Source organism: Hippocampus zosterae, chromosome 5 (assembly GCF_025434085.1).
Source record: "Hippocampus zosterae strain Florida chromosome 5, ASM2543408v3, whole genome shotgun sequence".
NCBI lineage: Eukaryota > Metazoa > Chordata > Actinopteri > Syngnathiformes > Syngnathidae > Hippocampus > Hippocampus zosterae.
This window is the reverse complement of record NC_067455.1, coordinates 4,058,133-4,074,265: the sequence shown is the minus strand read 5'-3', so window position 1 is coordinate 4,074,265 and position 16,133 is coordinate 4,058,133. Positions and strand designations below refer to the sequence as shown.

General features: G+C 43.9%; 1 protein-coding gene across 2 annotated transcripts in view; it reads left to right on the top strand.

Moving 5' to 3' along the window:
• Window positions 1-16,133, top strand: part of LOC127600548 (cell adhesion molecule 4-like) — a 184,141-nt gene that overhangs the window by 11,599 nt on the left and 156,409 nt on the right. The window contains exon 1 of one of the 2 annotated variants that reach the window (XM_052065214.1): window positions 14,312-14,386. The exons of the other annotated variant lie outside the window; for it this stretch is intronic. The gene's annotated coding sequence lies outside the window, so the exon portion shown is untranslated. Of the gene's footprint in view, window positions 1-14,311; window positions 14,387-16,133 lie in introns of those variants that run through there. 2 annotated transcript variants of the gene reach the window in all.

Here is a 16,133-nt window from a genome sequence, read left to right as displayed (position 1 = left end):
CCGGTATCGTTGCCGTTTAATAGTTTGGCTTTGATGAGATTGTCGCCGGCTAGCGATTGCCGCTCGTAGCGGAACGCCATCTTCGGGGAAATCAGGTGGAAATGTTCTCACGAGGCGAGCACAACAACGGCAAAGAGGTCTCGGAAGAGTTTCCTGTCTGCGGAAAATGTTCTTTGCTGTCTTTTCCCCCCCTTGAGTGGTGAATTCATTTGAGCCATCGCCGCGCGTGACGAAGATGAAGAGCCGATTCAACTCGCTGTGATTTTATTTTATTTTTTTTAACTTTCGCCACCGTTCTTGACTTAAGTGTGATCAGGCTATTATGGCTTTGTAATTTCAAAGAACGCATTGAAGTGGTGAAATGACACGCGGCGGTTTTGCGTGTTGCCTGGTTGTCAGGCCAACGCTTTCGTTCTCATGGCCACAAATGCAAACCATTTTTTTTCAACGTTTTAGCGCCGTTATCGCGAGTCAAGTCGGCCACAGTGTTGCTTTTTTTGCGAGATTAGAAATACCGCAACTGAATTTCTGAGAAGCTCAAATCTGATTGGACAAAAAAAATAAACCAAAACCGAAAAAAACTTCAAGTGATTAGAAGGCTAGCAAAAGAAGGTGATCGCTGTGACGTATTCGCCATTTCGATGATTTCCACAAAGTTTCAACCCTTCCGCACGATTGAAGGAAATCCCTCAACTGGCGTCGCCTGAGCGCTCGAAGCCTCGACTTGACCCGCAACGATGCCGACTTTCTCGGGCTTTTCTGGATGCACGCGTGGCGAGGAGTGCTCTTTCATCCACTTCATTAGCCGACCGCAAACAACCGTTCAATTAGAGCCGGTTAATTAGCGGCGCAATGAAAACGATCCTGGTCGGGAAAAAAAAATTGGTGGACGATAGCAAAGCCCCCAAAGCATTTTTTTGTTTGTTTTTGAATTATTTGCTGTCTATGCAGAAGTACTGCTCCAAAAAAAAAATGTAAAAAACGGTTTCATTAAATCTTTGACTGCGGCCGGTAGTCCAGTGGTTAGCACGTCGGCTTCACAGTGCAGAGGTACCGGGTTCGATTCCAGCTCCGGCCTCCCTGTGTGGAGTTTGCATGTTCTCCCCGGGCCTGCGTGGGGTTTCTCCGGGTGCTCCGGTTTCCTCCCACATTCCAAAAACATGCGTGGCAGGCTGATTGAACACTCTAAATTGTCCCTAGGTGTGAGTGTGAGTGCGAATGGTTGTTCGTTTCTGTGTGCCCTGTGATTGGCTGGCAACCGATTCAGGGTGTCCCCCGCCTACTGCCCGAAGACAGCTGGGATAGGCTCCAGCACCCCCCGCGACCCTAGTGAGGATCAAGCGGCTCGGAAGATGAATGAATGAATACATCTTTGACTGTGAGGGTATCGTGATACTTTTGTACAGGATAAGCGCTAAAAATAATGTCTGGCTGGGGGTGGGGGTGGGGGGGGGACATGAACTCATAATCCATCGGATGCTTACACTTTATTGCGACAAAGTGAGCGGCCAATCGTCAAACCTTTGCCTTGGTTGGCAAGACGCGCAGAATTGAAGAGGCTACAAAATAAAACCTCCGTGCTCGAATGTGATATTGCAACCGTATTGATATTTGATGCCGTCCCAGATCACGGCGGGGCTACGTGCACTGCAAAGTGGATAGGGTGGTAGCTCTACTTACGAACCGAAATTTCCAAGTTACGAAACGCCTCAAGAGGAAAATATTGCCTCCTGTTACGAAAGAAATTTCAAGCTAGGAAAGCTCCTCGCAGCTCCGACTTTCCTGAACGCAACATATTTATAGCTGCTCTGCCATTGGCTATTACCGAGCATCCTCCAGGTATCCCATTGGCTAAGAGGGATGGACCTCAACCTTCTCCCCTCGGACAATGAGACATTGTGATAGTTTGACGTAAATGTGAATCCCCAGAAAAAGGGTTCACCAGTGGGGCGATCGCTCACTATGCGGATGTTTGCCTTGAACATTTTTGAAGAGTTGTTAAAAGCAGACGCACGCAAACGTCAATGGATCGGTTCTTTACAAATACATAATTTAATTGTAACATGTACTTCTTATTATATCATATTTTTGATGCATTTTTATGCTTCAGAAAACATTTATGTCTGAATTTTCAGGGGCCTGGAACGGATTAGAGCATTTACATGGAAAACGCGTCTCTACTTACAAATTTTTCGAGTGAATACATTTCTTCCAGTACCAATTCATTTCGTAAGTCGAGGTACCACTGTATTTGGTGTGAGACCTGGTTCCGCTCCACCCCCCCTCCCCCCCCCCCTCCCTGTCGGGCAGAGCGTGAGGGCTTGAACGGCTTGGACCGGGAGTCCCGCGCGGGCCACGTTGCTATCGCCAAGGTCCATCTGTCAGGGGTAATAATGTTATCGCGGAGCCGCAGAAGGAGCCAGCCACTCTGCGGATACTGAAGCGCTTTGACACCTTCGGCGTAGTTTTGCAGCGAGGCCGCCGTTTGCTGGGCCACATTGGAGGATTGGGATGTAGGGGCGGGTGGGGGGTGGGGGGGGGGCGGTAGAATTGCTCCTGCCAGTGGGGTTCTGTGGTCAAGCTTCTCTCAAAGGGTATCAAGTATTTATTTAGTTTTGTGTTCTGTCTAATGGCAAAGTTTTCATCCCACGGTGCACACGGCGGGGCGCCGCCATTTCTTCGCTAGCGACCAGAGTTTGCCGACTTGAGAATCCTTCTGGTTCAGTGTTTGGTTTACTATGAGGAAGTGCATTATTATTATTATTAATAATAATAATTAATAATAAAATAATAAGTAAATAACCTAATATCTATGCAAAGCCTCCCATCTGCAGCTGTGTTCTTGCATACAAATAAATCAATAAATTAAAAAAAAAAATTTGTATGAGAAGCCTCGAAGGGCCATATTGAAATCTCCCATCTGCTGCCGTGTTCTTGTTACAATTCATATTACCGCGGCTTGCTACACGGTGTCAGAAGTGGGATCTGTCTGTCTTTCTATCCATCTGTGTGTATATTTTCATATATTTGTTTTTACAGTTGTACAATTTGTAATCATCATCCGTCACTTTGGCTTTTTTTTTTTTTTCTTGCGAATTGCACCAGCAAATTCCACCAGCAGCCTGAAATGAATTGTGCTCAACCTGGCGAGGGTGCGTTCCGTTATTTATTTCTTTATTTATTCATTTGGTTCCGCCGTCATCCTCTGTTTTTTGGCACCCGTCTGCGACTGTGTTTTAGTAACGTGACAGTCACCATTTACAAGACTCAGGTAGCAACCGAGCGCCGTGGGAGAAACGATTTACGAGCTTAGCGTGGGCGGAATTAAAAACAAACATAAAACATCGGTAATTAGGAAGCACGTTGATCCCAAAAGATGACTGATGTATAAATCACGGGGCCTTATTATTGCGGGAGGAGCCCAGAATGTGCGTTGGCGACATGAATTTGCATGCGGATTGCTTTTAGGGGCTCTTGGAAATACTCCGTTGCAGTTTTCCAGATTAACCCCCATTTATTGCGTGGGATATGTTCCACACTCAGACCGGACATATATCCATGGACTTCTACATTTCATTTTCGGAACACAATCAAACTTAAAAAAAACAAAAAACAAAAAAAAACATCCCCAAAAACAAAAAATGCAAATTATTGAAAACACAGAACAAATTGCATAGTCAATACATGCATGTGCCTTTAAGAGGCGGGGCCTTTGTCATAAGATCTTCATGAGAGTGACTGGGCGTGAGCTGTGGTCAACAGCAGCTTCGGTGTGAATGTTGCACTGTTGTCACAGCGTTAAAGAAACAGCTGAAACTTTTGCGGTCTCCAAGCTTTGCTGTGAATAGTGAAAAACTGCGATTAATTTCTTTTAATTAACTAATTAATTAATCAATTTGTCTATTCCGCTTGAAGTTTACATTTCTTAAGATGGCGCCAAAGTAATACTGTTATACTCGGCTATGCGGAGGAGCACTACACTCGAAGAATCCATTAAAAGAAGTTAAAAAAAAAAGTGACTTAGTACTGCCTTGCTGTCATTCCCAAATGTCGTAGCGCCTTGAGATACAACTTCAACACTTGTATCTCAAATCACTTTGAACATCATTGAAACGTATAGAAATGCCACCGATTCGTACCAAACAAAAAAAGAAACTCAAATTTTTCTATTTGTGATATTGAGGAAGGAAAAATACCACCCTGTATTGTACTTGGCATAATACCAATGAAGTAGTATGTCAAAAATTCAAATTGCGTGCACAACTTGGCCACTAGGAGGCCGTATAGCCTTTTTTGTGTACGACTAATTTAATTTGTAAGATGATGTACAATTAGTCATTTATTCTGTAGAAGATAAAGTAAAACGTATGTGACCGTCAATGCTATTGTTAGCACGTCAATGGCGTTTTGCATTGTTAGCATTCGGCTAAGCTACCTATTTTTTTGTCGGGCAAAGCGACGTGGTTTTAAATGCGCAACATATCATTGCCTGTTTAGAATTTAGAAAATTCAACCTGGAGTGGCATTGAGTCTGCTTTTTTGGTCAACATTTCTGGCTAATTGTCAATTGTAATTTGCCACCATACGGCGCTCATATCTCAAGTATGCGCTTGTAGGTCAAGGCAGCTGAGTAACTTGTATATCAAGGCACTGCAAATCTGAAAGGGTGTCTTTGTAGCCTTTCTGTCTCTCTCCCGCCTCATTCTAAATCCTCCCCAGTGTGGGTCCACTCAACCGAGCCCCCCCCCACCACCCCAAGTAGTGGCTTAGTGTACTTTTCCATGTCTGCGTCATTCTGATCCAGCTCCCCCCCCACCGCGTTGTCGCCGTTGCTGCCTTTCTGCCATTTTTGGCTTGATTGCGACTTAAACGCTATGGCCCATGCCTGCGCACAGCCTCCAGTGTCAGAGCTGCAGGTGCAATGCGCCCCCACATGCATGCTGCCAGGACTCTTAGTGAGAGTTCCATGATCAAACCGCCGGGCCGCAAGACAGCTTTCGACAAACCGTGCCAACCAAGCTCCGGAATCCACCCTGGATTTGTCTTGTTCATTCTGTTGTTGTTATTTTTATTTTTATTTTTTGTTCTGAGCATAATTGCACTGCGGTGCGGTCACACACAAGCGGGGATGTTGGGAACAATGAAAATATTTGTGGTGATGGCGTTCAAGTACCACATTAGCTCATTTACAACAAACAATCGGCTACATCAAACATGCCCGGCGGCACCAAATATTTGTGCAGGTTCTTATATTTTTATTGAAAGGGATATCTTATGATCATCCACTAGTGGAAGAAAAAAAAATTCAATCACACTCTTAAGTTAATTTGACCACGCCGCCACACAATTTAGCCTTTGGCGAGCTTAATGCTGTCATACAATGCAAACCGCCATAGACGGGCTAACAGATTGCATCTATAGGCGCGGTGCTATGACCGTTTTAGCAACGGGTATTTGAACACAAACGGTCCGTCGACACCAATTCCGGCTCGAGACCAGGCCGGCACTAAAAATTGCAAAAATCTCGAGGTATAATTGGCGGCCAATATCATGAATTTGTTGGGGGGGGGGTACTTTTTTAAGCCCCCCCAAAGCCATTCAGCGTTTTGCACAAAAAATGGGTGATGGCGCCATGAATATATGAATCCATGGGTATCCGATTGTACGCAGTTCTCTAGTGGATCTAGCAATCCTCAAAGACATGTATTCTTTATCCTCACTGAAAAATGGGGAATATTACAACAATTTCGTGAAAAATATTACATTACCACACGGTGTCGGTAAATTGTAATCAAAATTGTCCTGGCAGGTCTTTTTTTTTGGCCCTACACCAGTTTTATAGTCTTGTGAAATTCTTCTTCGTTTCTCTCCACATGACTGTGATACACTGCCCCCTGGTGGCCAGGGCATGTACACCAGAATAAGTTGTAATGACTTAATCAGAAAGAAAATAATTGTTGCTGCACTTTTTTTGAACATGAGGAGGACATGGCAGTAAATCTTCCATGTCACATCTCAATCAGATGGTGGGGGCATCGAGGCAGGGGAGTCATTGCATCAATCGTTTGACAGCTTCGTCTCCGCTATTTGCTTTCCACGTTTTTGTCGTCTTTTCGCAGGATTACCTCTGAGTCCGTTTTCTTTTTCTGTCTCTGGGCGTGAAGAAGCTGACGTATACGTTTCGGATGGCACGCTCCAACATTCTGGAGGCGGAGGCTTTCTTTTCCAGCGTGTGGCATGCACGCAAGGGACCCCCCCCCCCCCCACCCCCGTCAACTGTCTCCCACCCAGCATGCTTTGCTCCCACGGGTGCTTTAAGCAAGGCCCGCGTGTCTTCGGGGCTCACCGGCATAACTTTGACTTCTTGCAGTTATTTGCAGTAAAGTGCAGTTTGGCTTCCCTTACGGGCCCTTTGAATTCCCTCGTATGCTTCCCCCCACTCCCTCGCATCTCACATCTTGTTCCTCCTCCGCTTTTTTTCCGTCTCTCTTACTCGGCCCTTGAGGAACTTTGCACACCCCGCCAATTTAAAGAAGTCGGCCTGGTACGTAAAACTATATTTTAAAAAATGATTGCGGAAAAAAAACCCAATCTTGTTACAAAGTTCAATTGTCCCTCCCCATAATAAAGCTTTACGAAAAAGACGTCAACGGATCTGCCACAATAGTCTAACTAATATTGCTTTCGTGGATGAGAGAAGAATGAAGAAGAATTCACCCATTTACACGTCATGTTCGCAATGCGAGCCCGAAGGCAGTGTGACAAAGGTAGAATGTCAAAATGGCCATTCAATTCAAGTCGCTTCTCAATAAGCAAGGGGGGGTGTTTGTTCAAAAGAAAAAGTTTTATGCCACTCCGAGTTGAAATGTTCTCAAAAACTAAACATAAAAGAGGGAGTCACAAGTTGTGCACTCAAAGCAATGTCGCTTTGCTTTACGAGCAACACAGCTGAGCTTAATGCTAACAAACAATGCGAAATGCCTTTGAAATGCAAACGTGTAGGATCAAATGTTTGCGGGCTTCAAAATGACGGATCGTTGAACACGACAAGTTTTAGACAAGTAATGTAACAATAAAATGGCCGCCAACCACGATGTAAAAATACATTATGAACATTTATAGATGTAAAACCTGTCATACAGTATAAGCGTTATTGGCCTGAGTTTGACTGGATTCTTTATCCTCAATGAAAAATCACCACAGCATCCTAGTGAGTTATTTACAATCATCATGGATGGAAGTCGATTCTTCTTCGTTTGCGTCTGTCTGACTGTACAGTATTGCAGTGCCGCCCTGTGGCCAAAGCGAGCACATCAGAAGGAGTAGCAAAAGCAATTGAATTGCGGCATTAAATCTTTACATTTCATTGTGTTGTTACTCTCTTTTTATGAAATACAAAATTTATTTTTCACGATTTGACAAAACACAAATGCAGAAATTTGTTTTTTTTGGGGGGGGTGGGGGGGGGGGATGGAATGGGTTCATGGCATTTCAATTCATTTCAATGGGGAAAGATTACTTGAAGGTTGTTTTGAGTTGACACAGCGTTACATTCCGTAATCATCTTTGCTAGACATGCAGAACGGCACATGGCAATAGCGAAACACACACACACACACACACACACAAAAGGAAAACATGCACTGGGTTACATCAAGATTTGCCAAATTGAGTCGTGTACCCTGTCAGTCAACTATTACAACCCCCCCCCCCCCCCCCCCCACACACACACACATACACACTCGCGTGTGCTTCGGCCTATCTGACACGGCAAAGTGACTCAATTACGGCGAAGGTGAAAGAAGCCGTAAAAATGGCGGCATAGATACGGCTATGCTATACGGCTATACGCTGCAGTCAATTACAGTGCCTGGTAGGGGGCTAATGTTTTTTTTTCTTTTTTTTTACCTCATCTGCTTGTGACGTAGTGGGCGAAATGGCGGTTGATGGACGGATGGAGATTCTGGACTGGCGATGTGAAACGCTTTTCCGTCTGACTGTTCCCAAAAAATGATGGCGGCTGTTGTGGACGGTCAGGCAGAGAGAAATGTGCGTGAATCACTTGTAATGGGAGAGTTGCTAAGATTTTGCTCTAATTCAGCCCGGTAATTTGTCTTCAGCTGCATCTGGCCCTGAGTCAAAAGTGGAAGGAACTAGGAAGGGTTTGAAATAGCAGTGGTAAAAAAAATTGTCAGGAAAAGCCTACTAGATCATCTGAGCTTTATTTGGGGTTTATTCAAGACACTTTGTTGTTGAACATGAGTTTGAATGTGCTGTATAGAAGTCGTAAATATTCTTCCGAGAATCGGCTTCAAGCTTCTACTTGCAACACACAGTTGAAGTTTACCGTCAAACTCAATGTAAAACAAAGACAATCACATCTTGCGTATTTCGAACCACAGAGCTTCAGGCTAATGCTCACATAGGCAATAATTAGCATCCACGCGGTCGTGTTGCAACCCCTTTGAGCAATGGATATTTGAACATCAAAGGCGCAGCAACACACGTGGACTAACAGTATATCACAACCCCCCCAAGGATACTTTCTTTATCTTCTGCGAAGAACGAGCGCATGAATCATGCTTGGCAGGATTTGCCCTGCAGGAAAGTCTGAAGTATGACTTGTTGCTCTTTACTGCCCCCAAATGAGGGGCAAAATGAGCGGCATTCCATTTAATTGTGACTTTTTTTTAAGGTATGATCGTAGAGAGTACTATTTTATATTTATGACGTATTTTATATATGACGTTTTCAGTGCCAGTTATTGGAACTCTTGCAGGGAAATTATTACAAGGAAAGTTACAAAGGTAAGATAGTGTTGTATATATATGTATATATATTTTTTAATGTGTGAATTTCTCCCTAAATCCTTGTGAGAATTCATCGAGCTGTCGCATAAATACGAAGCTGGACTTCATAACCGCAGGCAATTTAGCACCCACACACACACAAACGCCCACGCGCATACACACACACACACACACACACACACACACACATGCACGCACACACTTTTGGGATTTTGATGGCTCCAGCAGCTGTCTTCCTCACCTCTACTTCTGCCGGTTTCATTCTATCCGTCTGGTCCTCCATCTTTTATTCATATATATATATATATATATATATATATATTTTGTTCCCTTCAAGACATGGCCACGTCTCCCGTGTCACTCTGTCTCCGTTTTTCCTCTCTCGCCATCTCGTCCACTTATGAATTCATCACCTGCTCTCTTCCCTCGGCGTACTTTTGGTCTTGTTCCTCTTAGCCCCGATCAGTCTCGAGTTGTTCCATCTTTGTGCTCGGTGTATGCTATCAAATCCTTTTTGTCTCTCGGGACCAAAACCTTCCGGCCCCCCCATCTTTGTGGTCCACGGAGGTTGAACTTGAGGAGAGAGTTGACACAGAGAAGAAACGTGCTAGATTAAAGTTTTCTTTAATCTTCTCTGTGTCAACATTTATATATACTTTATTTATATATAACTTTTCAAAGCGTCATTGTAACATTGTTCAGTATTAACGGTAGTAAAAGCAATAAAAAAAAGTGAAATAATTTTTTGGGGGGAAAAAAAGGACGGAAAATACCGTCAGAAAAAAAATCAAATGTGAGACTGTTCAAAATTGGAAACATAGTAGCAAATACAAAATATATTTCACAAATAATGTACAAATACAATGGGGGAACCTGAGGAAAATGATTATTATATTATTATAATAATAATAATAAAAATAACAATCATAATAATAATAATTAAATGATGTGAAGGAAAATTGTAAATAGTACTGCGATTTATCCATTTTGTGTTCATATTGCATTTAATTGAAAGATGTTTGTTGTTTTTTTCTCTTTCTTCTTTCTTCTTTCTACATACGTTCTTGCTGCTGGAGGCTGTAAATTTCCCCAGTGTGGGACGAATAAAGGATATTTTATCTTATCTTATCTTAATATATATATATTATTATTATATTATTTTAATGATATATTTGATAATGATGATATTTTTATGAAATTGTTTCTCAAAGAATCACATCTTAGAATGCAAAAATATATTTGATAAAATCCCCTAAAATAATGTGACTATTAAAAAAAAGAAGAAAAATACAAACATAATTGGACAAATGATGGAAAACATTCCTAAAAAAAATATAAGTAAGCAAATTACAAAAGCAAGAATTTGACAAAAAAATATTTGTCAAAAATATTACAAGAAATTGTCACCAAATGTAAAAAAAATGATCAGGATGGAGAGAAGATTAGAAAATAATGAGAACAGTTGGGCCGAGACAGCCTTATAAATGTAATTTGCAACTACATATATTTTTTTATATGATCTCTCTCTTTTTTATGTTAAAGATTTTCACCATGACTCAGAAGCTATTCTTATCGGATTAAAAAAACTCATAATGCATCTCCATAATCTCGCTTTAATTGCTTTTGCCAAAACACGCTTTGCATTCTGGACGACGACGACGACAGCCTGGAATCGAGAACGTGCTTAAGTGGACATCATACAAAAACTACTGAAACGGGAGGGGGGGGGGGGGGGGGTCGGGGTCGGGGAGTTGGTCAGCACTTGGCAAGCTATCTTAACACGTGGACACGTTTATTCATCGCCGCTTGCCTTTTTAATGAGACTTATTTAAAAGCACCTGCGCTGTTCCATCGAGCGCAAACAGATTTGCTGCCTGCGGGCGCAAATCAAAAATGTGACAAAAAGTTTTATTCGTCTAAACTGGATGCAATAAAATGGCGGTGGGATCTTTTACAGCCGGCCCGTAAACGAGCCGCGTTTTGCGCTTGTTTGTCATTTCGCTCTCCCGCTAGCCCCCTGCAGCAACTTCCTTTTATGGGCTGTGTATTCATTATAGTACAATAACGAGCTGATGGGAAAGGAGGAGCCCAGCCCCCCCCCCCCCCTCCCCCTCCAACCCCAGTTAACTTGGGATCGTGGCCTACTTGGGAAATCCTCAAATGTCTCCTCTTAGACATGTGATGTAATAATTGCACGCTGATGATTTAACGCCGCATTGCAGTGGCTGCTGCTCCCGTGATGGAAAGTTATTCTTCTAATCGCGAGGAAGTAATTTTAGATTTTTTTTTTTTTTATCCCAGCCGCTGCAATAAAACTGTACATGTTACTGTTCATACATAGAACACTGCAGCGGCAATACGGAACTTTTCGAGGTGCGTTTGACGATCGGCCGGATTGGAAATGAGCCGCTCGTCCATCTGTTGGCGCGTCAAAGTCAATTTAGGCGGGGTAAAGAATTTTTTCAAATCTTTTAAGATTTTTTTTCTATCTCGATGAAACATCAAACAGCTTTGGTGCTGTGTGCTCCGATAATCTCAACACACACACACACGGGCCATTCCAACCCCGCAAGCATTTCGACCGACTGTCATTTCAATAACTCGGGATGCAAATAATTCCACTTTGGCCGACGCCTAAGCTGTCCTGTGGCCACCTGCGCCAAACACCTGCATCTTTACGGTACTTTCCAGCCGTTTGACGACGTGCTAATGGCCAACCCGAGCGGCTTATAATTACCTCTAGCGCTTTATTGTGTGACCCGTGTCGTGGATGTGCATTCCCGCCAGACTGACGCACTTTTATTTCGGAGCATCGCACGGAGCGGCCCGTCGCAAGTGTGTGGTGTCAAATGCCGGGTAGACGACTCCCTCGCGACGGAATGCGGTTTGAACGGCGGCGGAAGGGAGGCCAGCGAAGTTGTCGATGTTATACGATGGCGCCTTTTTTTTTTTACCGGGCAAAAATGACTGGTTTCATAGCTAATGGCTTCTTGTCGCATTGTCAGTCGAGAAAAGTGTCAGGTTTTTTTTTCTGTATGCTGAACTTGAAGAACAAAAATGTGTTTCGTCCAACTTAAGCTAGCTCATGAGACTCAATGCAGGAGGTGCATCCAAAACATGGTGCAGTTTGCAAACAGAATTATCCATTTTCTACTAAGCTTCTTCTCCATTACCCCCCCCCCCCCAAAAAAAAGAATATCCCTGATGGGCACGACGGTCAGGTAGTGTTTCGCTCTTTCTGTTGTATACGCCATGGCCACATGGGGCAAGATGAGACAGACGAGCATACCGTTTCTTGCGACGTCGCAACTCCTCTCAGTTCATCACTACGGCACTAATATTAGCCATTTTTGCAGAGGATAAAGAATCCATGTCTGCGACTACCAGTATATTGTCGTCGTACGCGTTTAGCTGCGCTGCTTCTGTTCAACCCGTTATTTAAAGCACTCCAACATAGGTGCTAATTAGCATTAGCGTTAAGCTAGCGGCCTGAGGGGCTAGGCTATGTTGTTGTTTTAAATACGCGAATTGTATTTTTATTCATTTTAGGTTTGATTTGCGAGTAAACTTGAAATGGGGGGTGGCATCCACCGGCCTTGAGGACTCTTTTTGTTTGCAGAATTGTATACTGTTTCGCAAGACTGATGCTGATGGTGACGTGAGTTGAGTCGAATTAACTGCTTCCTTCTATGCGAGTGCGTCTGTAGCGCAGGTCAAGTTTTTAGCACACATTTAGCGAAGTCCTGTGGAGCTTTTGCAGAGATTGTGCCAAGACACACTCAGTGTGTGTGATGTGATAGAAAGATTAAAGGGCTCCAATCAGACGTCGCCCAAAGCTGGAGCTCCCCTTGCGATGCTATCGCTCTCGTCGCCAGATTGCTGTTAAAAAAAAAAAAAAAAAAAAAGCTTTCCGCTCGGCTCGCTGCAGTCGGCCGTTAATGTCTTTAAAAAACATTTCAAAGGCCGAGTGAGGCGGTTCAGAAAGTTTCAACTTGATGATGTCACAAGTGGTTTTGTCTCATTGTAATTCTCAGGTTGGGTGAACTATCCGCCTTTATTGTTCAAAGTAAGGAAAGAAAAATGAAGATCGATTGATGTGTGTATGTTTCAGATGGGTGAGTAGCGACGGCAGCGAACCGGCGCCGATACAGGCCTGATTTTGAAGCACAGTGTTGATAGCCGGAGGTGATGCATTCTGGGACTTTACAATTTGGGGGGCAGTGACATCACATATGCCCCATATCGCATTTTGACCACATTCATTCATTCATCTTCCGAGCCTAGGGACAATTTAGAGTGTTCAATCAGCCTGCCACGCATGTTTTCGGAATGTGGGAGGAAACCGGAGCACCCGGAGAAAACCCACGCAGGCCCGGGGAGAACATGCAAACTCCACACAGGGAGGCCGGAGCTGGAATCGAACCCGGTACCTCTGCACTGTGAAGCCGACGTGCTAACCACTGGACTACCGGGCCGCCCCATTTTGACCACATGAAAAAAGATAATGCAGGAAGAACGGCGATTCACATTTTCAAAATGGGAAGGCAGTCACTACAGTGGTACCTCCACTTACCAAATTCAATGTTTCTGGAAGAAATTTCTTAACTAGAACATTTTGGAAGTTGAGACGCGTTTTCCATGTAAATGCCCTAATCCGTTCCAAGAAACAAAACATGGATTCGCGCACATTCGTGACGAAAGAGAATGCTGCACCGAAGCTGGGTGACTGTCTGAGGTTCCCCAATTTGAATGAATACGGTATATTTGTAAACAATACACATGACAAATGTCAAAATTTGCCATGACAATATGAAGTCACGCCAAAACAGACAAAACATATTTACAAGTGACTTTTTTCAATACTTTTTCCACCAACCCCCCCAAAAAAAAATTCTCATGTAAAAATAATTACTTAGGTCCAGAAATTGTCTTTAATTTTTAATTTAAAAAAAAACTTTATTTTGAAAGGTCACATTGAAAAACAGTCACAATTAATTACTGGCATAAGTGTTTGTCAAATTTACGTTCAGCAGGATTGTCGGACTGAGTTACTTTGAAAGTCTGGTAATCCGTTCTCTTTCGAGATGGCAACACTGACGTCGATATCTAGCTAGCAAATGGATTCTTATGACGAGCGAGAACCAAAACGCAGGCTGCGGAATGAACCTTAAGAGAAACAAAAAGAGAAGAGGCGCAAAACCTGATGGCGTTTCCGTCGAATAAATCAGACGAGGGATGGTTTCGCCTGTGCATCTCTCCTTGAGCTTTTTCATTCGAGTGTATTAATGCGTTTCAAGTGGTATGTGTGGGTGGGTTCCCCCCCACCCCTCCATGTGGGTATTATCTATGAGTGCGACCGTGCACAAGATTTGGTTTTTGTTGCGGTTTTCCATTTTGAAACCTCACAAAAAGAGCCTGAGGTAGGAGTGATTGCTCGCCCCCTTGCCCCCCCCCTCCTCGAACCCCCCTCCCCCTACCCTCACCTCACATGTGCCGGTGGGCTGAGACGGAGCGATACAGGAGCAACGGAGCTGCCACATGAAGAGTGTTAATTAAAAGCAGCGAGCGAGAATCAGGTAAGAGAGATAACAGGGCAGCGCAGGCGTAATATTTATCGGGGTGATTTATTTAGTGCGGCGCAACGCAACACTTTTGAACCGGAGGCTGCGATGCATTCTCGGTTGAAAAGGACGAGTTTAGCCGTGTGGAAAGTGCATGAAAAAGGGAGCATCGCTTGCGTGTGCAGGCGATGGGAAGAAGGCATTCATTCAGGCTGCTTTTTAATCCTGCGCTTTGTGCCGACTTTTTTTATGAAGCCGCGGCGCTGCTCTGTGTGTGGGTGTGGGTGCTGGTTTCGGGTAAGAAAAGGTATAAAAAGTTGAGAAAGGATGAGATGGCAGATGTAAAAAAGCAAAAAAAAAAAATGGTGTATTATTACTGAATTATTGAAGTGATACTTTCTCAAGTAGCGTCATAATTTCAAGGCTTAATGTTTCTATAGTTCAGAGACTGCCAGGAAGGGCAGGCGGAGAGGGAAAGTTGTCGCTGCGCTCAAAGGTTTGAGTTCATGGATGTCGCCCTGAAATGCAAAAAACATAAAAACAAAGAACTAAAACACGAAGTAGCAGCCCGGTAGTCCAGTGGTTAGCACGTCGGCTTCACAGTGCAGAGGTACCGTGTTCAATTCCAGCTCCGTGTTCCTCCCTGTGTGGAGTTTGCATGTTCTCCCCGGGCCTGCGTGGGTTTTCTCCGGGTGCTCCGGTTTCCTCCCACATTCCAAAAATATGCGTGGCAGGCTAATTGTACACTCTAAATTATCCCAAGTTGTGAGTGTGAGTGCGAATGGTTGTTCGTGTGCCCTGCGATTGGCTGGCAACCGATTCAGGGTTTCCCCCGCCTACTGCCCGAAGACAGCTGGGATAGGCTCCAGCACCCCCCGCGACCCTAGTGAGGATCAAGCGGCTCGGAAGATAAATGAATGAATGAATAAAACACGAAGTAAAAAAAAACAACACACACAAAAATATAACACATTACAGCATATAAAAAAATCAGGATCGACGAGCACGTCTGCCTTGCAGTGATGAGGTTTGGGGTTTGAATCCGTCGTCTTAAAACGGAGCAGCGTTTGCTCGCGTTCAATTGACGTTTTGGTTTTCACGTCTATAGCGAACCAGTCGGCAAAAAAGAGGCGTCAAGCAGTTGAAGTTTACTGCCAAACTAATTAGAAAACAAAGAAAATGACACCTTGAGTGTTGATCACACACTGCACCTTGGCATTTACATCACGAGATTAATGCTTACGCTCATTAGCATCTGCTGCTGTAAACCTTAAGCGACAGAGTCAACAAAAATGTGATGTCATTTTTTTTTCATCATTATTATTTTTTTACAAAAATATAAATTTTAACAAATTTCCACATCGGAGAATTTGGCCCTAATGTCAGTAAGATTCTTTATCCTCTGCATAGAATGACTAGTAATAATGTCGTACTCACGATCTGGGAGAGGCATGGAGGCGAAGTGTTGGTGAGGAGGGGGCGGAAGGGCAGCACATGGAAGCAGAAGGGCACGGATGGCTGCAAATCATTTTAATAACTCGTCCGCGTGTGGCGGGGGGGGGGGGGGAGCAAACAAATGGCGGGTAATTATAGAGGGGTTGTAAAAAAAAGGCCAATGGCACCGGCGTAATGTGGCGCTTGTGAAGAATCGGTACGAGAGATCTTTGGACAATAATGGCGGCTCATTATGCGGCAAGAAATGAGGACTGACAAAGCCTGATGATGAAGCAGCCGCAAGCCCGCCATCCTTGGGGGGGTGGGG